We start from the raw sequence: 22557 nt of genomic DNA, 5'->3' as shown, positions 1-22557 counted from the left end.
GGTAGTGCTTCCTATCCTCCTTTCCCATATAAAGAATCTCCCACCCTACTAGCTCCACGTGCTCCTCATGTCTGAGAGCTCTCAACGCTTGCTCATGGCTAATGGAGAAGGTCGTGACTAGAATATACCACACATAGAGAGATTCCTGTTTGGGGAAAATTGGGGTGGATGGGAGGACTGGTTTTGAAGCTTCTAGGGAAGTAGGAGTGAAGAGTTGCAGACAAAAAGTCAAAAAGCAAAGAAAAAAGTGGATCTTTAAAACAGAAGTATGTGAAGCTCTGGGGACGTGGAGTTGCTATTAGATTTTCGGTTTGAGAATGAGTGTCGTCTTAATGAGACCCACCCAAGATATCTTTGGTCACAATTCTGCACCTGTTATAATGTTTGCCATCTCTCACTACAGCTATTTTCACCCCGTTTGTTAGTCAAGGAAACTATACTCCTTCCCTTAAATACCCCCTCCCTTTCATAGCGCCACAACTTCTCACTCATCACGTCATGACACAAGAACATCCCTGCTCTTCGTCTATTATCCAAATACCCTAAACAGCTAAACTTTAATATTGAGCAAATCTCTTTAATCAATGAAAGGCTTAGTCTGTGATTCCATCAAGCAACTAAAACCAAAATAATCTCTTCTAAAGTGCTACAAAATATAGACTAGATATCATGTAACCTAGAAATTATGCATACAATTATGAAGTTATATTATGATTTCAAAGTAAAGCCTCACTCAATGAGTGCAAAATTGTAAATTATATACTTTCCTTTGTTTTAAAGAAAATCCAGATTAAGGGTTTTCTGTGTGAATTGCTACCGAAGATCTGACCTCCAAAATTCTACTTTATGTCATATGGGGCTCGATTGAGAGATTAGCTTCATATGGTAGAAACACTACTTAATTTGAAATCAGACCTGGATTTGAGACCTGCTACTTCTAAGCAAGGACAAATTGATCAGGCCACTTAAACATGATTAAATGAGGTGAGGGTGGAAGTATATAAGTATTTAAGGGGAGTGTCTGGCATGCAGTTGGCATTTAACAAAGATGGGCATGGCATATAATTAGATCCGGAGTAATGAGTAGGAGCAAAGGACTGTAGAATGAAATGGAACCAGGCTCAAATTCTGATTCTGCTTCTCACCAGCTACAAATGTTGACACATTTGGGGGGCTTTCTTAGCCTCAGCTTCATCCTCTATAAAGAGGGGGGAGTCCATTCCTACCATATAAGACACTTACAAACATTAAAAAACATAATGCATAAAAAAAACTTAACACAGTGTCTAGCACATTGGAAATGTTCAATAAATATTTTCATTATTATCATTATTCATACAATGTAATGTTTCAGAGAGATGCTTTATAGTGATTCTAAGTTTTTAGGTGTTTAAAATACTAAGATATTAAAATAGTATTTGGGCTACCTTGTTTTAATTAAACTCAAATTAATACTAAATCATCACAGGCTAAAATCTGAACTTCAAAATTATGATAATGATATTAGCAGAAATAAAATGTAACAACAAGGGAATACCAAGATATTTCATTACCAGAGTGTAATATAAAGAAGATCATCCAAGCCATATTCTTTCTCTAATAGTGCTAGCAAAACATATTTTATGGGAAGAGACAAGATAAGTAAAAGCACATTCTAATACATCTTCATTTTTTTATTTATGGGACTGGGAAATGATCTTCTCCCAAACTGTCTCCCGTTTCCTATGTTCAACATTCAGCCTTTAGAGCGTTAGTCCTTTGACTTAAAAACATTCTCTGGCAAGAAGACAACATGCTATCAGATATGAACATCTCAGTGGACATGAAGCTATCAGAGACATTCCAAAAACAGATCATGGATTCATAAATATCCTAGAGCCAGAAAAGATAACTATCCAAAGGGAAAAGAAAGGTGAACAGATGCTCCCAGCTTCAGCCGTCTCCAACACTGGCAGGGGGAAACCAGGAACTTTTTATGGATAAGCATTGATTATATTTAACAACAAAATCATATGTGATCTTGCATTTGTGTAATCATGAAAATAGATCTGATTAGAGGATTCCAAAGGCTTTAGGCTATTTTTTTTCTTTCAAATTCTGTCAGTGATCCACATACTGGAGATAATCTGCATAAAAGAACATGATACTGCTATAGAATACTGCCTATCTAAAATGTTTTTATAATATCTGTTGTGGAGCTATAATTTTACTAAGGACAACACAATGAAATGACAAACTCTTCAAAATCACCTATTTTTAGTCTTTGCTTATACATAAAAATAATATAAAAATACACATTAGATTGGCAAGTCTGTCTTTTGGCAGCCAAAGGCACAGCACCAAAACTGTATAATTATAAAATCACTCAACAACTATTTTGTCATGTAGTATGGCAGGTAAATAACGGTTCTTTAATGTGTGAAGTATTTTAGTATCTGATTATGCAAATGTAGACATTTGTTCAAGGGCAGGTTAAGCCTCTGAGAGGTAATGGCTAATATTCCCTGAGAATATTCTCTATTCTCAACAAAGGAAGTATAAGTTTTTCCTCTGAGTCCTTCTTTTAAAAGTATTTATAAAGTTTCAAAAGAAACGTGTGCTACTTCTTCTTAAACTCCAACATACAGAAGTATGAAGTGAATTATAAATAACCCCATATTACCTACTCTCCCTGATTCAGTCTGTCATGTTGCCTTTGCGTGTGTGTATGTATGCTCACAGGGACAGACACAGACAGAAAGAAACGTTCTTCAAACTGTATTAGCAATGTTGTCAAAACCAGAGATTTTACAACAGCTAAAGATGGTATAAAGTATACAACAGTATAAAGATGGATCCTTGTGGCTGTGGGGATCTTCTGAATTAGACCTTTTTTACCCTCATCCAAACCAACTGTCTTATGATCAAATCTTGAAGCTATTCAAATAGGAATCATGGATATTTATAGCCCAGTGTTGTCCAATTCAACATTTCCCAATTCTAGCTGCTAAAACAAAGAAAAGGGGGGGCATCAACATGCAAGCTTTCAAAGTTTTTTGAAGATCAGTTTAAATAGTTACCTCAAATTTTAGAAAAGTTTCCAAAATTTGCCCAGTTGGATTTTTTTCAAGTTCTTTGTAGTTTTTTTAAAGTTTTTATTTAAATTCTACTGAGTGTCTAGAGTACTATTGGTCTCAGGAGTAGAATTTAGTGATTCATCACTTACATATAATACCCAGTGCTCATCCTAACAAAAAAAGGTGCCCAGTTTTTAAGAGTCTGCACATTGGCTAAATGGGAAGAAGTCTAATGAGCACTGGACCTCCTTGGAGAGATGAAGGGCTGCCTCCTCTGTGGAGAGGGAAGCTCTGAGAAACTATGTTCCTGCGACTGTGGTGCATTGTTTTCAGTCCTAATTGAAACTAGGAAATGCAGGGAAGTGTGATAATGAAAACAACAGGATCAGGGGAGTGTGGAAATTAGCTGACTTTCTCCCCACAAAATCTGTAAAAACAGACTAGCTTGAGTTAGGGGTGTGATTTCTGGGTTATATGTGAGAAGAGGTATCTTAGCGCTAACACCATGAAACCAGCAAGGGAATATCCTGCACTTCCCTGTGACTCCAGGCACAAGCTGCAAGAACACTGCTTAAGAATAAGCACAAGACTGTCCCAAAAGGTAAAATGCAGAGGTGAGGTTGAGGGTGGTGATCCATTCAAATCAGACCTAGTTCATATAGTTTTGAGTGTTCTGTGAGTTTCTATGTGACTAGCTAGCACAACGCCTACTTTACGGAAGCACTCAACAAATGGTCATTGGTGCAGTTGTTGTTGTTAATACTTTGTTCTAACTCTAAGGGCATGATGTACCATCCTGAAGAGTAGTGCTTCTTTGTTAATGGCTACACAAACCATTGGCAATTGGAAAAATCTTTCCCAGCCATCTGAAACTTTAAAAGTGACTTCTACAGGTTAGCATCCAAAATATGTAAAGAACTTATACAACTCAACATCAAAAACCCACAAGTAATACACTTAAAAAATGGACAGAAAGACATAAACTGTCATTTCTCCAAAGAAGACATCCAGATGGCCAACAGACCCATGGAAACATGCTCAACATCACTCATCATCAGGGAAATACAAATCAAAACCACAATGAGATATCACCTTGCACCTGTCAGGATGGCCAAAATCACAAACACAAGAAACAACAAGTGTTGTTGGCGAGGATATGAAGAAAGAGAAACCCCCGTGCCCTGTTAGTATGAATGAAAACTGGTGCAGCCACTGTGGAAAATGGTATGGAGGTTCCTCAGAAAAGGTAAAAATAGAATTACCATATGATCCAGTAATTCCACTACTGAATATATAGCCAAAGAATACAAAACACTAATTTGAAAAGATATATGCCCCCCTATGTTTTTTCCAGCATTATTTACAATAGCCAAATTATGGAAGCAGCCCAAGTGCCCACTGACAGATAAATGTATAAAGTGGTATATATGTACCATGGAATATTGTTCAGCCATAAAAATAGAATGAGATCTTGCCACTTGCAACAACATGGGTGGATGTAGAGAGTATAATGCTCAATGAAATAAGTCAGTCAAAGAAAGACAAATACCATACAATTTTACTCATATGTGGAATTTAAGAAACAAAAGAAATGAACAATTGAAAAAAGAGACAAACCAAAACACAGGTTCTAAACTATAGAGAACATACTGGTGGTTACCAGAGGGGAGGTGGGTGGGTGAAAGAGGTGCAGGGGATTAAGAGCACACTTACCGTGAGGAGCACTGAGTAATGTATAGAATTGTCAAATCACTATATTGTACACCTGAAACTAATATAACACGGTAACTAGACTGCAATTAGATTTTTTAAATGAGCTCTAAAAGTGGGAAGAAGAAAGATTTGTATCTATGTGTGCTAGATTGTAAATCTCTTTGAGGAATTTTTCTCTCTCCAGTGTCCGTGCCTAGCACACAGCATGATGTATAGAATGACCTCAGTAAAAGTCACCATAGAGGGCAGTGGTTAAGAACACAAACTCTAGAGTCAGCCTGTTTGTGTATGAATTCTGGTTCTCCCACTTCTCAGCTGTGTAATCTTGAGCAAGTTACTTAACCTCTCTGTGCTTCAGTATCCTCGCTTGTAAAATGGGGGTGATAATAGTTTCTACTTTCCTGGGTTACCCAGAGGCTCAAATGAGTTATTACATGCAAATTTCTCAAAATAGTGCCTACCACCGCAAGTTGCTATATATTTACTATTATTATTTTGATGATGATGATGATGAGCTCTCCCCCAACCCTTAAGCATTAGCCTAAGAAATACAGCATGAGACCGTGCTGTGGGCCATACTTCCTGGTGCATACTGACCCCCTGAGACATGTATATGGTCGTCCTTTTTATATCCAATAATCGATTGTGACAACAGCTACTAAGTGGAACACATTCTACCTAATTGTAGTTTTTTTCAAGAAAAACTGATGCCAGAGAAGCTGCCAAGTGCCTCTGCTGTGGTTTTCAAAAGGCCAAGTTAAATCTTTTCTTGCTGTTGTTTCAACATCATCTGAAAATGATTAGAACTGTAACATTTGTGCTCTATTTAAGAAAATGACAATATTTTCTAAATTATTGGGTAAATGATATTTACTGGTGGCACTGTTAACCCTAATAGGTTTTTTGGATCAAATTAGCCCATTTAAGAATAAATAAAGCACAATAAACCTATTCTTTCTAAAAATCAATAAATAACGCTTTTAATTCACTTTGATTACTGGACTTGGCAGGAGAGTAATCATGTCATGAAACTGACACCACAACAAAAAGCATTATGCTGACTACCACAAGTAAGAATAAACCAACAACTGAGCTGTAGAAAGAAAAAAATTATGCCCGGAAGTATTTCTGCCACGAAATGAGGCGCTTGTCTCTGCCATTGGCTACAGCATGAAGAGGGGCAATTTTCTCTTGCAAATTGCACTCTTTGCAGCCGAATGACATTGTCCCCACCTGTGCAACAGTCCTTCCTGCCAACGGTTTCCATAAGCAGTGTGAAAACTGCCTCGGACATCTCCTTAGGAAACTGTGCTAGCAGACGAGATGACAGAGTAAATGGAGCATGTACTCGATTCATTTGTCATGAGGACAGGACCACTGACTGAGGCTTGCCCTGTGCCGCGCCTGATGGTGACATTCTACAACCAGGGACAGCAGCACTCATTTCCAAAAGGCAATAACTGTTGCTGATTTCAGTTAACAAATTTCATGTAAAGCATCCCTTTTTCCACTTTGTTTCCTGGAATCTAAAATGAGAGTTTAAAAGGAAGGAAGGTCGAAGGTCAGTAAGAGAAGCCCAGGAAGGGGTCCCTGCCCAGATAGAGCAGAAGGAAGATGGCCCATAGAATCAGGAAGACCTGCTCAGACTATCAGCTTTGCCTTCTATACATTATCACCCTGAACAAGTTCACTTCCTTCACATCCACAGACTCCATTTCCTCAGTAGCAGAAGGGAATAATAAATTTGATCTCGGGGCTGTTACCAGAATTTAATGAAAAATATAGGCATCCAGCATATGGTACAATATATATACAATGAGTGATATGAAAATTGTCTGCAAAATGACTCTTTTTCCTGGCCTTTGATATAGGGCAGAGACCCCATGGCCCCTTTGTGTAAGAGGACTGAAGCCAAGGTGGATAACCCTGGAAGGTGAGATGAAATTGCAGGAGTCTGCAGGTGCAGGACACATGCTGCTTACAACAAGGCAAGAGACCTGGACTTCAGAGTCTGTCCACTGGGAGCAAGGTTATCACCTGGAATGCGATCAGGAGGGCCCCGGAGTCCCTCCCTATGCTCTCCCATCTTCACTACAATCTTCTCTCATCCCACCCCCCTACCACCCATTAACCAAACCATTGCTGGAGGAGAAAGCCATTACCGTACCATTATGCAGGCTCCCTGGGAGGCTTACAAAAGGCGCCGATTACTGCAAACTTCCTGACAGCTCTCACACTATCACTATTACATGTGCAAACCTTTTTTTATGATTCCTTTGAACAGATAGAATAAGAGCCTAGAGCAAGCATGTGACTCCGATGCGAGTACCTCAGGCTTATTTATATACTTGGATGGGAAGAAGACTGACTTTTCTTAATTTTAGGCTGTCATTGCTACAGTAGCCATACTTCTCTCTGAGACAGAGATATAGAATTAATAATTCAAAAAAACAGTATGGGGGAGAAAACACTTTATCTTACACGCATCCAAAATCCCAAAACTAAAAGACAAATATTGGGGTATGCAGTTAGAAGCAAAGAGCTCTAACTGAAACCTGAGTCACACTTATAACACCTTCCTCAGATGAAGGAGCACAGTGTGGTCTCAGTTCTCTGCCCATTGCCTCCACCCCAATAATACTCAGGAGGATAGAGTTTAATACTGTCTCGGGCAAAGAAGAAAAGGCAAGAGAAAGGACTGTTGTTCTCTCTTTTCCTTTTTCCCTCTGTTAAGCTCCAAGGAAAAGTGAGTTTCCAGTGGCAGGCAGTGAATAAGACTGAAAAGAGGTTTTATTTCACCTCTTTAAGTCAGGTTAAATAAAACTTCTGCCAGAAAACATCCTGGCAATATAACTATAGCTAAAAGATTGGGAGATCTATCTCCATTCACAGCCAGTCACTCACCCCCCTTTCCCATTGCTTCCCTCCTCTTGTGAATGCCCAAGAAATACAGGGGAAAGATGCTACACAGTTGACTCAACATTTTTTTCCCAATCAATTCTTTTTTTTTAAAGATTTTATTTATTTATTTGACAGAGAGAGACATAACGAGAGAGTGAACACAAGCAGGGGGAGTGGGCAAGGGAGAAGCAGGCTTCCTGCTGAGCAGGACCCTGATGCAGGGCTCAGTCCCAGGACCCTGGGATCATTACCTGAGCTGAAGGCAGAAGCTCAATGACTGAACCACCCAGGCACCCCTTTCCCAATCAATTCTTATGCAAAAACAGACTCATCAAAAATACACACTAAACACATCTATAGTAGGCTAGGTCTCACTGCTTCCTTCATGCATTCTCTGACAACACAGCCTCTTATCTCTATTTCATCATAATGAGAGATGTTTGGTACCAAATAATTTAGCATGTTGCAGCCTTGGTTATATGCTTCAGTGTAGTGGTTAAGAGCGTAGGGTCTGAGCACAGGCAATACTGTAAAGGACACCATGAAGATAGTGAAAGGCAATGTATAGAATGGGAGAAAATATTTGCAAACCATTATCTGATGAGGGATTAATATCCAGAATATATAAAGAACTTCTACAATGCGATAAAAACAAAACAACCCTATTTAAAAATGAACAAAGGATTTAAATAGATATTTCTCCAAAGAGGATTTACAAGTCTCCAATAAGCACGTGAAAAGATGCTCGATATCACTAATCACTAGGGAAAGGCAAACCAAAACCAAAATGAGATACCATTAGGATGGCTATTAGAAAACAAATATTGGCAATAAGGTAGAGAAACTGCAACCCTTGTACATCACCCATGGAAGTTTAAAATGGTGCAGCCCCTATGGAAAACAGTATACCATGTCTCAAAAAAAAAAAAAAAAAAACCCATATATAGAATTATCATAAGTTGTAGGAATTCTACTTCTGGTATATATGTAAAAGAATTGAAAGCAGGAATGCAGACAGATATTTGAACACCCATGTGGTATATTTACACTTTACCAAAATAAAAAATATATAGGAATTTGAAAAAAAGAGCCTAACTTCTGGAGCCAAAGTTCCATATTTGCCACCCTAGCTACCCCACATTAGCCTTGGGGCAAGTAATTTAACTTTCTGTTTTCTCATCTGTAAAATGGAATAAGTAGAGTGCCTAAGTCATAGGTTGTTGTGAAGTTCATGGCAGATGACAAAAAGAAAACCCTGGCACATAACAAGTACACAAAACATGTTAGCTATTATTATTGCTTCTTTGTATAGATGCTAAAAAGCCCAAAGCCATGGACAAATATTTCTTGCTTTTCTGCATCCATCTTAGAGCATTCTCTATATATTATTAAATACTTATTGACTGATTAACATCTTCATACACAAAGATGAACCTTATTGACTCAATATAAGTGGTTGTTTTTCCAGCACAGAATATAATTTAATATCGATCCATTCATATTCTTGAATAAGCCTCTTTGAACCAAAGACATATATTTGTAGACATCTGGGTATTATCTTGAAAATATAGATAATGCTGAGATATTTTCTTGAAAAGGATTTAATTCATATGGCTATATTCCAAGGTCAAGAGAAACATGAAGTCTTCCCATTTTTGTTATTGTTAACCAACCTACAGAACCAATCACAGAGTACAATGTAGTTGGGACACCACCATCTAAAGATAGATTCAAAGTAAATTAAATAGATGGTAAAATCTCCGAGCCCCCAAAGCTGATACTTTCTTAGTATCACTGAGGAAGGGATTGAGGTGTGAAGGACATAGAGACCACCATTAATAAACTCTGGATCAGATGATGTTGGGAACCCATATTAAATTTAAAAGCAAGTATATCTAAAGATGCCATTGGTTTTGAGTTGACAGCATGAGATACAGGGCATTTGCTAATTCTCTCCATTTTTAAATTTTTTTAAATTAAAAAACCTCTATCCAAAATCTGTTGTGATATAATATTAAATAACAGGTGATTTCTGAAATGTACAGCATTTTTACAAGCTTTTCCTAAAACGAGTTTTTTAAAACCTTGGCTGATGCTGGCTACTAAAATCATCTTCAGTCTGAGTGAGAGCAAATTCATTTAACGGTTTATTTCTCCAACAATTTGAGTGACTATTTCCCCTAGATATCTTTTTCAGAGCCCACACCCTAAAGCTTCATAATTCCATTAAATCAGCACACAGCTGGGCAATTCCTTCTTTGCTCACATTATAGTGGTCCCCAGGGAATTTATGTAAATCTATGGAAATTCATTTTAAAGTCTGTGCTCTGAAAGGGAGGATGCATCCTCATTAAGTAAACGATTACATCTACAAACAAGCTAAAAGCAACATGCTGGAGAGCTAAATTAAACTTTCCATCAGGAAGACTAAACCATTCACGTTAATATATAGGCTTTACCCAAATGCTACCAAAATCATAAGACAAAAGATTTTGATGAAGTCCAAACAGATATAAAGAAAAGTATAGCTGAGTCACTATGGTAGGGCACAGCCTCCTTTCTGGTACAACTACCTAACATCACCTTGGGCCATGGTACAGGGAGGGGTTCATCCATATCATTCACAGGCTCTCAGAAAAGACTTCTCATATAGGGATAAAAGGAAATGAACTCACAAAGTCCTTCAAAAGGCACCAAGTCAACCCTAAGAACCCCTAATAAGACTAGAGAGTCTGAAGCTTAAAGGAGAGATATTATGTGCTGAAAGGAGGATACAGGATTTACAGTTAGACTTACCTGCATCCCGCTCCTACCTCCTTCACCGATTACCTGAATAAATTATCTAGACTTCATAACATCAGTTCTCTTATTTGTAAATAGGGAATAATAATAATTCTTGACATGATTTTTTTAATGAAATAAACTATATAAAGCATTTGTTCCAATGCCTAGAACATGGTTGGCACTTGAATGCCTTCAACTGAACCAAAAAAATGAAGTCTGAGCAAGATCTAAGCTCTAGAAATGAGGAACTAACTGCAAGGGAAGGAGAGAAGTCCTCCACTTCAAAGTTTTAGGCCCTCAAACAACTATGGTGCCTTCCCACTTTGGAGATCTCACCTTTCCTACTGCTGAGAAAGTAGGGCTAAGGCAATTTATGAGAACATTGACTCAATATTGCTGCAAGCCCTTTCTTCTTAAGCCATTCCAACATTTACTCTTTTCTCATATCTGAAAACTCCATGCTCTACACAAGTGACATCTTGGTTCTGAAGTCAGAATTAAAAGTGAAAATATCAAATGATCAAATATACCCGTGAAAATCCCTCAGGAAGGTTTAGCATTGGAACAGTCTTTCAGGAAGTCCAGCATAGGCCATTTCTCAACCATTATTGGGACAGATTGTTGATTCTTCAGTTGACCCCAAGTGATTGAATTGGCTTGATTTTGAGATCCATGTCATCTCAAAAACATCTGCATAGACATAGATATAGATTCTGATAGAAGATTCATATTCCAATTAAGCAAGATTTTCATAATCCATGGGAGGTAAGTGGAACCAAGGCCAACAGATGAAAGGGCAGATTCCTATCTCCATGCACACATTGAATGGAATAACATTCCATTGGATGAATGGTGGAACAGCCTACATTACTTATATATTTATTTTAGTACGTTTTTATTTTGCAAAGCAATATGACAACATTTGCATACGTTGAATATGCTTTAATCAAATGCAAGTACGATATTATGCCACATTTTGTTTTTGGGTTACTGAAATGAGATTGTAGTTAATGGTAACCCCACTAGCCAGGCCACATATAAGGATTGGTAACTGTACTGCACAAGGAAAAAAAAGAGACACATTCACATTTTAGGAATTAAGACAAAGCTTGGTCACCGCAAGTAAAAATCTGGAAAGAACACAAATACATGGAGGGTAAATAACATGCTACTAAACAATGATGGGGTCAACCAAGAAATCAAAGAGGAAATAAAAAAACACATGGAGACAAATGAAAATGAAAACACAATGGTCCAAAATCTTTGGGATACAGCAAAATCGGTTCTAAGAGGGAAGTTTATAGCAATACAGACCTACCTCAAGAAGCAAAAAAAAAACCTCAAATATTAACAACCTAAACTTACATCTAAAGAAGCTAAAAAAAATAACAAACAAAACCAAAACCAGTAGAAGGAAGGAAATAATAAGGATTAGAGCAGAAATAAACTAAGTAGAAACTAAAAAAAATATAGAACAGATCAATGAAACCAGGAACTGGTTCTTTAAAAAGATCAACAAAATTGATAAAACTTTAGCCAGACTCACCAAAAAAAAAAAAAAAGAGAGAGGACTCAAAATCAGAACGGAAAGAAGAGAAGTAAGAACCGATACCATAGAAATACAAAGGATTATAAGAGAATATTATGAAAAATTATATGCCAACAAATTGGACAACCTAGAAGAAACGGCAAAATTTCTAGAAACATATAACCTCCCAAAACCAAACCAGAAAGAAATAGAAAAATTTGAACAGACAGATAACAAGCAATGAAATTGAATCAGTGATAAAAAAAACTCCCAACAAACAAAAGTCCAGGACCAAATGGCTTCACACATGAATTCTACCAAACATTTAAAGAAGAGCTAATATCTAATCTAAAAAATAAAAGAGGAAGGAAATCTTCCAAATTCATTCTATGAGGCCACCATTACCCTGATACCAAAAGCAGATAAAGACACCACTAAAAAAGAGAACTGCAGGCCAATATCTCTGATGAACATAGATGTAAAAATCGTCAACAAAATATTAGCAAACTGAATCCTAAAATAAATTTTAAAAATTCAGCATGATCAAGTGAGATTTATTCCTGAGATGCAAGGTGGTTCAATATTCACAAATCTATCAACCTGATACACCCCATCAACAAAAGAAAGGATACAAACTGTACGATCATTTCAATAGATGTAGAAAAAGCATTTGACAAAGCACAGCATCCATTCATGATCAAAACCCTCAAAAAGTAGATTTAGAGGGAACATACCTCAACATAATAAAGGCCATATATGAAAAAACCATGCTATCATCATAATCAATGGTGAAAAACTTAGAACTTTTCCCCTAAGGTCAGGAACAAGACAAGGATGTCCACTCTCACCACTTTTATTCAACATAGTATTGGAAGTCCCAGCCGCAGCAGACAAGAAAAATGAATAAAAGGCATCCAAATTGGAAAGAAAGAAGTAAAATTTTCACTATTTGCAGATGACATGATACTCTATATAAAAAACCCTAAAGACTCCACCAAAAAACTGCTAGAACTGATAAATGAATTCAGTAAGGTTACAGGATACAAAATCAATATATAGAAATCCATTGCATTTTTTACACTAATAATGAAATAGCAGAAAAAGAAATTAAGAAAACAGTCCCATTTACAACTGCACCAAAATTACTAAAACATCTAGGGATAAACTTAACCAAGGAGGTGAACGACCTATACTCCAAAAACTATAAAATATTGCTGAAAGAAATTGAAGATGACACAAGCAAATGGAAATATTTCCCATGCTCATGGCTTGGAAGAACAAATACTGTTAAAATCTCCCTAATACCCAAAATAATCTATACATTTAATGCAATCCCTATCAAAATTCCAACAGCATTTTTCATAGAACTAGAAAAAAATCCCTAAAATTTGTATGAAACCACAAAAAGACTCTGAATAGCCAAAGCAATCTTGATAAAGAAGGACAAAACTGGAAGCATGACAATCCCACATTTCAAGATATACTACAAAGTTGTAGTAATCAAAACAGTATGGTATTGGCACAAAAATAGACAAATAGATTAATAGAACTCTGGAGAGTCTAGAAATAAACCTATGATTATATGGTCAATTAGTCTTTGACAGAGGAGGTTAAGAATAATTAATGGGAAAAAGACAGTCTCTTCAACAAATTGTGTTGGGAAAACTGGACAGTTACATGCAAAAAAATAATGAAACTTGTCCACTTTCTTGCACCACACACAAAAATAAACTCAAAATGGATTAAAGACCTAAGTGTGAGACCTGATACCATAAAAATCTAGAAGAGAGCACAGGCAGTAACTTCCCTGACATCAGCAATAGCAACATTTTTTCTAGATATGTCTCCTGAGGCAAGGGAAACAAAAGCAAAAATTAACTATTGGGACTACATCAAAATAAAAATCTTCTGCCAACAAAGGATTCAAAACAAAAAGACAACCTATGGATTGGGAAGCAATGTTTGAAAATGATATATCTGATAAAGGGGTAGTATCCAAAATATATGTAAAAACTTACACAACTCAACAACAACAAAAAGTTCAATTGAAAAATGAACAGTAGTGGTGCCTGGGTGGCTCAGTCAGTACAAATTGAATCTTTTTTTTCCTGGGGGGAGGGGTTGGGAATGGATGAAATAGATGAAGGGGATGAAGAGAACATTTATCATGATGAGCACTGAGTAAGGAATAGAATTGTTGAGTCTCTATATTGTACACCTGAAACTGATAGAACACTGTAGGTTAACTCTACTGGAATTAAATTTTTTAAGAAAAGACAAAGCTTGGACAGGATGCACAGTCTAGTCACTGTTACAATTAAGCTAGCCCCAGAGTCATAGCTATCTGTTTCTGTTTGTCTAGCTCTCTGTCATTGCCTGGATTCTGTCTGTCCCACTGACAACATCTCTTCAACTTTATTTCATTTCTTTGGGAAAAGGAAAGAGAGAGAAAAGAGAACATTTTCCTCTGACAGCTGCATCAGATTTTGATCCAGAAAACTTGAGATACCTAATCTTTTGAATCTGTCTCCAGATCTCTATTTTGTTTTCCTGCAGGCTCCATTCCTTCAGCTCTTGACCTTTTCACTCCTTCAATCTCGATGTGGAGGGAGAAGGACAATAAACATATATGGGTCACATGCAATTTTTAATATCAACTTCAACCTAAGAAACTATGCAGAGATTCTGGCATATCATTTTTAAAATAAACCCAGCTGCCTTGTGCTGAAACATGAAAAAAAATGACCATTCATTTCCTGAAAAAGGAGAAGTTGTTTTAAAATTCTTAATTTTTCATTTCTATTTTCAATATGAAATATCTAAAATGTAAAGATGCCATTTTAATAAAATAAAGAGGCAGAGATACAGTGGCTCTAAAGATTTGTTGTAAATATTTTGTAAGGAAATTGCCCTCACATTATTATTAAAATTTTAACTTTCCACTAAAGCCACATTTAATCTTCTACAAAGACTCTGTTCCTCCTGCAAGCATAATTCACTGCTGCCTCCTCCGTGCTCTTCTTGTGCATGTTTATCATAAGTGATGATATTAACATGTGATATCTTATATTTCAAATTTATACACATCTGTTTCCTCCATGTGATGGTAAAGCTTCTTGCTTACTTTGGGGATGTAAATTCAGTTTCTTGCAAAGAGTAGAGGCTCAGTGAATATTGATTGGGCTTTATTTGAATTATTCTGTTTTGAACTTTGGAACTGATGAGATCACCTTTGCTTCCTCCATCCGTGGCCCATCCCTCACCCTCTTAATTAGCTGTTTATTGCTGTTTTCTGCATCCACCACCTCTTATACACCAATTCACAAGCTCTCGGCCTCATGTGCATTTTGTTTCAACTGCTCCTGCAGTAACCAGCTCTGCATGGGTTGGGAATGATTTCATTCATGCAGAACTTGGCAGTACCTTACTTTAAGGCCAAACCATGAGTTTCTTACCAATCCAGAATTTCTTTGTTGACCCTGAGGTGTGAGTGGTCTTGTTTAGTGTCCACAGTTGCAGTCTGGACCTTCTGGGGAGTTAAGTCCCAGTACAGCAAACTTTTAACCGATGGTCAGCAACAACAGCAAAACAAATAAATCCTTCCTCTTCCTCAACTGTCTATGGTCCTGAGATGCAGTTGATGTGGCCTTTCAGAGGACACCCCTACAATATGAAGCAGTCTACATCAGTGCTAATAGTTTAGCAGCACACCCCCCACTGGCTCTTTCTCCCACCCTACCTCAAAGTCTTTTACACTCACTCCTGCCTCTCTTAATAAAAACATTTGCATAAATTCTTACATCGGACTCTGCTTTCGGGGGTGCTTGGGCTAAAACACCTGCCCGCATCACAGCCCCCTGCCGAGGGGACATGGTCCAGTCTGCATCAAATAATCCTCTCTGCTTCTTAGGGGAGGATTTCACAGGAAGGCACACCTAACACAAAGGTTCCCCATCCACTAACTAAGCCAGCAAGCAAGCCTCGAGACCTGGTATGAAAAGAAGCTGAACAAGTTGAAATCCTCTCTAGGGAACTCAGAAATGGCAAAATAAGACATGAAGCTAGGAGCAGCAGATGATGACATAAAGACAGAAGGTGGCAGGGCAGCCATGATGTTCTAATTGCTCAGTTCGGTAGCAATTCTTACTGGCATGTTGCTTCCTTCTCTCTCTTTCAACTCCTTCTTAGATGCTACCAATAGTTAAGTCAGAGAATGGTGTTCATTGCCAGGCCCTAGTCCTCATCTTAATTCAGCCCTTTCGTCATCATATCTGATTAATTGAAAAAGGGCTTCTAACCTGGCTATTCTGAACTCAGGCTGTTCCTAACTCAGGAAGTTATAATAAAGTCATAAATAATATGAATTATTTATAATTGCCATCCTGTCCAACGGCTCTCATCATATCACTTTCTCTTCTAGGAGAAAAGATTGATAACTTTTACTTTTTTGATAAATGTAACATTAAGTGACTCCCCTCCTCATTAATCCATCAACATTAAATTCAGCTTCATTTTTCCTCTATTTTTCACCAAAATTCCACCCTTAAGCCTTATTCCTAAAATGCAGTTTAGGGGCTTCTGATTTAAAGAATACTACTTTATCTCATGTGTTCAACAACTCTCTATGCTAAAACTATTGAAATGACCAACAAACCTTAAAGCTAAAACATGTATCTATGTTAGAATATATAGAAGGTTCCCCTTAAAAGATAGAAAATTTAACAGTTTCTATAAAATATGGTGCATGACAGGTCAGATTAAGGGATATACTGAACACAATTCACAACAGCGAACAGAGGATTGAAGAAGTTAGTATGTCCAGAGAGTTTGAATGACATGATACTAAGGCTAAGAAAGAGGAAAAGAAGCATAGAAGAAAATGGACAAACAGAAAGCACAAATTACGATCATTGAAATAGGTAAATATACATCACTGATCACAATATTTATGTATATAGACCAAACCTTCCAGTTAAAAACAGAAATATTAAGGCTAAACAAAAATTCAACTATATGCTCTGTATGAGAGACACACCTAAAATATAAAAGCAGAACATGACTGAGAGAGATATATCCAGCTAATAATAGTCCAAAGAAAGCTGGGAGAGCTGTTATTAATTGATAACTATTAATTAATAACTATAATAATTAATAACTACTAATGTTATATAAATAGGCTTTAAGGTAAAAAAAAGCCATTATCAGGAAGAAGAGGTGATGCTATGTGAAGATTAAAGTTTCAAATTACCAATAAGATTTAACAATTAGATATGTATTATGAACCTATCTCAAATTACATAGAGCATAACATTCAAGAACTAGAGAGAGAAACTGACAAATCATCATAATAATATGAAGATGAAACACGTTTCTCAATTATCCATTGTTGAAGCAGGAAAAAAAATCTATAAAAATCTAAAAAAATTTATTAAAAAATCTTTGGACTACCAACCTTGACTTAATGGTTATATATAGATAGAGAAAGAAAGAGAGATTCCATATTTTCCTCTCGAGTACACAATGTACATTTACCAAAATTGAACACATTAATCCATAAAGCAAAGCTCATTATGTGTGTGTATGTGTGTAATATATTCACTACATCGTATAGAGAGAATATACATAGTCTTCATATATATATATGTATGTAGGAATATATAATTCATAATATATACTCTAATCCTCTAGCCACAATGCAACTAAATCAGAAGTTATTTGAGATAAACTTTTAACATCTTCTTATGAAAAAGGTCTCACACACATAAGAGTAAATGGAATAGTACATGGAATGCCCTTGTATCCTTCAGTTGTCTTCAACAATTATTCCACTCTTAGTCAATCTTTTATCATGTATATACCCACTCCCATCTGAATTTTTCTATTTATAAGGGACACTTTTAATATAACCATAATACCATTATATATTTTTTAAAATATATAAAAATTCCTCAAATATCCATTCAGTGTTCAAGTTTCCCCGATTATCTCATATGTTTTCTTAAATTTGTTCAAGTCAGGATCCAAATAAGGGTCACACATTGCATTTGATGAGTGTCTTTGAAGTCCCAAGTAGATACATTATTAAAACCCCATAGGATTGAAATTTTAAAACCACACTTCCCAATAACTCACAGGTCACAAAAGAAATGACAGTGGAACACTGACAATATTTGTAACTGAACAAAAAGCAAAATACCAATATAGCTAAAACTTTGAAATGCAATGAAAGCAATAATTGGAAAAAAAAATGTTTACCCTTCAGTGCTTATAATAGAAGAAATGTTGGAAATTAATGATTTGAACATCCAACTTAAGAATTTGGTAGGGGGGAAACGATAGACTATAAACAAAGAAAACAGAAGGAAGAAACCAAGAAAAGAATAGATTATTTGAGGGTGCCCGCGTGGCTCAGTTGGTTAAGCACAGACTCTTGATTTGGGCTCCAATCATGATCTCAGGGTTGTGAGATCAAGCCCCATGGTGGGCTCCACACCCAGCAGGGAGTCTGCTTGAGATTCTCTCTCTTTATTTCCTTCTACCCCTCCCCCCCGCATGTGTACACTCTCTCTCTCTAAAATAAGTATATAAATCTTTAAAAATAAAAACTAGGTTGTTGAAATAGAAGACTAAAATACAACACTGGATCAATGCAATGGAATAAAGATAGCTCCAATTCTTTGACACTCATTCCTTTGATAGGAGGGATCCATTTCTCCTTCCCCTTGAATCTTTGTTCTGTGACTGCTCTAAGAGTATGGCAGAAGTGATGTTTTGCCAGTTCTAGGTCTAGATTTTAAGAAAACTTGCAATTTCTACTGCCTGTTTCTGTGTACATTTTCAGAGTTCTGAACTGCAATGTAAGAAGGTTCAATAACTCTATTGGAGAGGCCATGTGGAAAGGCTCTGTGTGCTACATGGACAGAAGGAGAAACCCATCTGAGCTTAGGCTCCTCAGTTTCCTTGCCAAGGCATCAGGCGCCTGAGTGAAGCAATCTTTTTTTTTTTTTTAAGATTTTATTTATTTATTTGACAGAGAGAGCACAAGCAGGGAGAGCGGCAGGCAGAGGGAGAGGGAGAAGCAGGCTCTCCACTGAGCAGAGAACCCGGCATGCAGGACTGTATCCCAGGACCCTGGGATCATGACCTGAGCCAAAGGCAGACCGTTAACTGACTGAGCCACCCAGGCACCCACTGAGTAAAGCAATATTAGACTCTCCAGACCATACCAACAACCAACAGAATACCACCACATAAACCTGGCCAAGACCGCAAGAAACAAAAGAATGACCCAGGCAAACTGTACCTGAATTCTTGACTCACAAAATCATGAGATAATGAAACGGTGGTTGTTTAAAACCAGTCTGTATTGAGGGTAGTTTGTTACACAGTAAAAGGTACATGACAGCAATAAACAAAGCCAAAGTTGGCTCTTTGAAAAGACTAATAAAATTTGTCAATAATCTCTAATGAGATTTTCCAAGGGAAAAAAATAAAACCAAGAAAACTAAGAAAAAATATATTAAGAAAAAAAGGACTGTGTATCAGACTATATAACAGAGATGATTGGATTCAAGCCTTCACGCAGAATCAGGACAATGTGATGGAGCAGAACAAGTACTTGATTGAGGTACGTATTCTTCCACAGCTAACTTTGGGCAAGTCATTTAAGTCTACTGGACCCCAGTTTGATTACAAAACAAAACAAAACAGAAAATGAAAGCTCTTTCCATAGGTTGATTGCTTGATGTGATCTCTCCGTGTATGTTTAGTCTCTGCTATTTAGTGAAGTTTTACTTAGAAAATGGTGGAATATAGAGCAAGGAACAAAGGAGAATTCAGTAGGGAACCAACCATCATGGCTTCCTCTCTTTGCTTAAGATGAAAAAAAAAAATAAGCGGACAGTGACATGGATTTTTTGTTTTGTTTTGTTTTGTTTTTTACAAAATTTTAGTATGCATATTCAGGACCTTCTCATGGTAATAAAGTCAATAAATATCTGTTGAGTTAAATTCACACAAACTCACAAAAAGGCTTTTTCCCAGTATAAAAAACAACCACATTAGCTAGTTTGATAAACATAATGGTTATAAGGAAAGAACTAATTTTTACTTTTATATGTTCTATAAAACACTGTATAGTAAACTCTAGTTTTTGAAAGATTTTGCAAGATTTGGGGACTCTTACAAATGACTTGTGTTGTGATATGATGTGGAGTTCAAATGGAATTAAGTACTTACCAAAAACATGGCCCCAACTTCTACCTTGCTCTACATTTTTCAACAGTAAATAACTTAAAATTTTCCTAAGATTTGAGCAATTATTTATGTCTTTCTGAGGGTTATTTAACATGGAATTTAGCTAATGAAGTTTTGTAGTGTGTTATATCTTTGCTGATATTTTGGAATGATTTTGGGAAACATATGGATAAGAGGGGGTGGGAAGGGCCATAGTCCTATCAGATTGTTCTAGCTTGTTACTTTAGATAAAATTAAAAGCTACATCACGTTATCACCTTAGTTTCTGGAGAGGAAGTTTATTAGTTTAAATACCTTTTCAAATTCCAAAATAAACTCAATTTTGAAATTTCCTGTATGATAAAAATCTAGACCAATTGACATAATGAACAGGTTATAAGCTCCAATGGAAAGATTAGGCCTGTCTAAAAAAGGATATCATTGAATTTTTTAAATTTTATTTTAAATTAGCAAAGCCATTTCACTTATTCAGTTGTTTTTTAATGAGGATAAGCATTTGCATGGTAAAATAAACATTTATGACTTAATGTACACAGTATAATCATGAGAAGCATGCTACCCATCAATAGATACAGATTAATCTTTTTACTTCTCTACTCTGAAACATAGAAAAACATCTTTAAATAGATATAGCTATATAAAATGACATATTTATGTACAAGTTCTCCACATTATTATTAAAATTAAGATTAGGACATCAATCATATCCTTTATCCATTACTATTTCAAAAATAAAAATAAAAAACCCTAGCTATATGCTTTTTTTAATTTCAAAGTGTCCTCTTCACCTTTGTGAGCTAGCTAGTTACCTACTACAAGGCATTAGTAATTCCTTTCTTTCCAAGTTATTTTTAGGGTGCTTTAGCTTTATTAAGATGTCCACCAAATGCTAAAACATTAAATACTGAGTTCCCTCTTCTATGTCTACCCCACAGAGAGGAGATTTCTTGCCTCAAACCTCAGTGCACACATGTAAACACAATTACTCAAAACAAGGCAACAAGTGAGAAGCAGGGTTAAAATAAGAACTCAGACAATCTGACTCACAATCCAGCATTCAACTCCCTATAACTTGCTGTTTTCCTTTGTCCTCTTTGCTGTGAACCAAGATACTTGTTCTTTAGCAGGGTGTTTCTGCTGCAAATCCAGTTGCTACTGCATTATGCAATGAAGTCAGAAGCCTGAGCTTGTGACATCAATATAGGTTGCTATGGTAACTCTTTCCATAAGTATTACAGGTTCATTGTAGGCTCAAAAAAGAGGACTTCAGCACAGTAGCAAAATAGCTGGCATTAGTCAGCCTAAATTACAACAATAATTGATCCAAAAAAATGTTTTATGCTAGCTATAATAAATATAGATTTTTATATTTATGTTTTGTGTCATTATCAAAAGTCATTTTTCAAATACATTAATTTTTAAAATTAAATTCTCCATAAAAATAGCATTGCTACTGACCTTCTGATATAACAGATCCAAAGATCCAGGAAGAAGAGAGTCTCACTGTAACACAGCTTATTATTCCATGCCTTGTGTCATTCCAGAAGTCAAGTCATGTTATGCATCATCTGTTTGGAATTAATTCACAATAGCATGATTTAAGTAGTTGTCAGATTACAGAAATTATAAAAAGGTTCTAAGGAGTTGCACATATGAAAGCAATTTTAGGTGAGAAGTTTTCCCAGGTAATGTGTCCATTTTGAGCATAACAATAGTAAAGATCACTTTTTGTTGCACCTGTTCACCCTCATTTCCCTAAAATGTTTTCTGCCAATGCCTGAGTTCAAATGATTAAATCCACCTCGCTGTGTCGGAGATACTTAGAAAGATTCTTTTGCCATTACATTTTTGAAATCAAAATTCGAAGCACATGGCCGAATAATTACAAAGCCTGAATTCCTTTCTTCCATAGCTCTTTTTTGTTTGCTTATCACCCACCATCAGCAGCATGAGGATCTTAGTTCAATTCTGTAATCACGCCTGGGCTAGGCATTGCAGTTACATGTGCTGGGCTTTAGGTATAAGATGTATAAGACACAGTCCCTTTCCATGAAAAGCTCATACAGATAATAGCAACATCGATAGCAAATAGTATTTACTGAGTACCTGCCGTGTGCCAGACATCATGATAAGCACTTTCCGTTCACTATCTTATTTAATCCTCACACTACAACAAGGGAGGGAGGTACTGTTCTCCCCATTACCCAGATAAAAGAACTGAAACTCTGACAGATAGTCACTGGTCTGAAGTCACACCTGTAGTTAGGGACACAGCCGGCATTTGAATTTAGGATTAACAGACTCCAGATATTTATGTTC

At 36.5% G+C, this 22557-nt stretch overlaps 1 long non-coding RNA gene across 8 annotated transcripts in view; it reads right to left on the bottom strand.

Moving 5' to 3' along the window:
• Positions 1–21388, bottom strand: part of LOC113927345 — a 151988-nt gene extending 130600 nt beyond the window's left edge. For all 8 annotated transcript variants that reach the window (XR_003521590.2, XR_003521589.2, XR_003521592.2 and 5 more), the window contains exons 1-2: positions 21286–21388; positions 15438–15645 (exon numbers count right to left, since the gene is read on the bottom strand). This is a non-coding gene — a long non-coding RNA (uncharacterized LOC113927345). The remainder of the gene's footprint in view (positions 1–15437; positions 15646–21285) is intronic.
• Between the last annotated feature and the right edge of the window lie 1169 nt (positions 21389–22557).

The sequence above is a fragment of the Zalophus californianus genome, chromosome 7, assembly GCF_009762305.2.
Source record: "Zalophus californianus isolate mZalCal1 chromosome 7, mZalCal1.pri.v2, whole genome shotgun sequence".
Classification (NCBI taxonomy): Eukaryota; Metazoa; Chordata; class Mammalia; order Carnivora; family Otariidae; genus Zalophus; species Zalophus californianus.
This window is presented reverse-complemented; position numbering and strand designations above follow the sequence as displayed.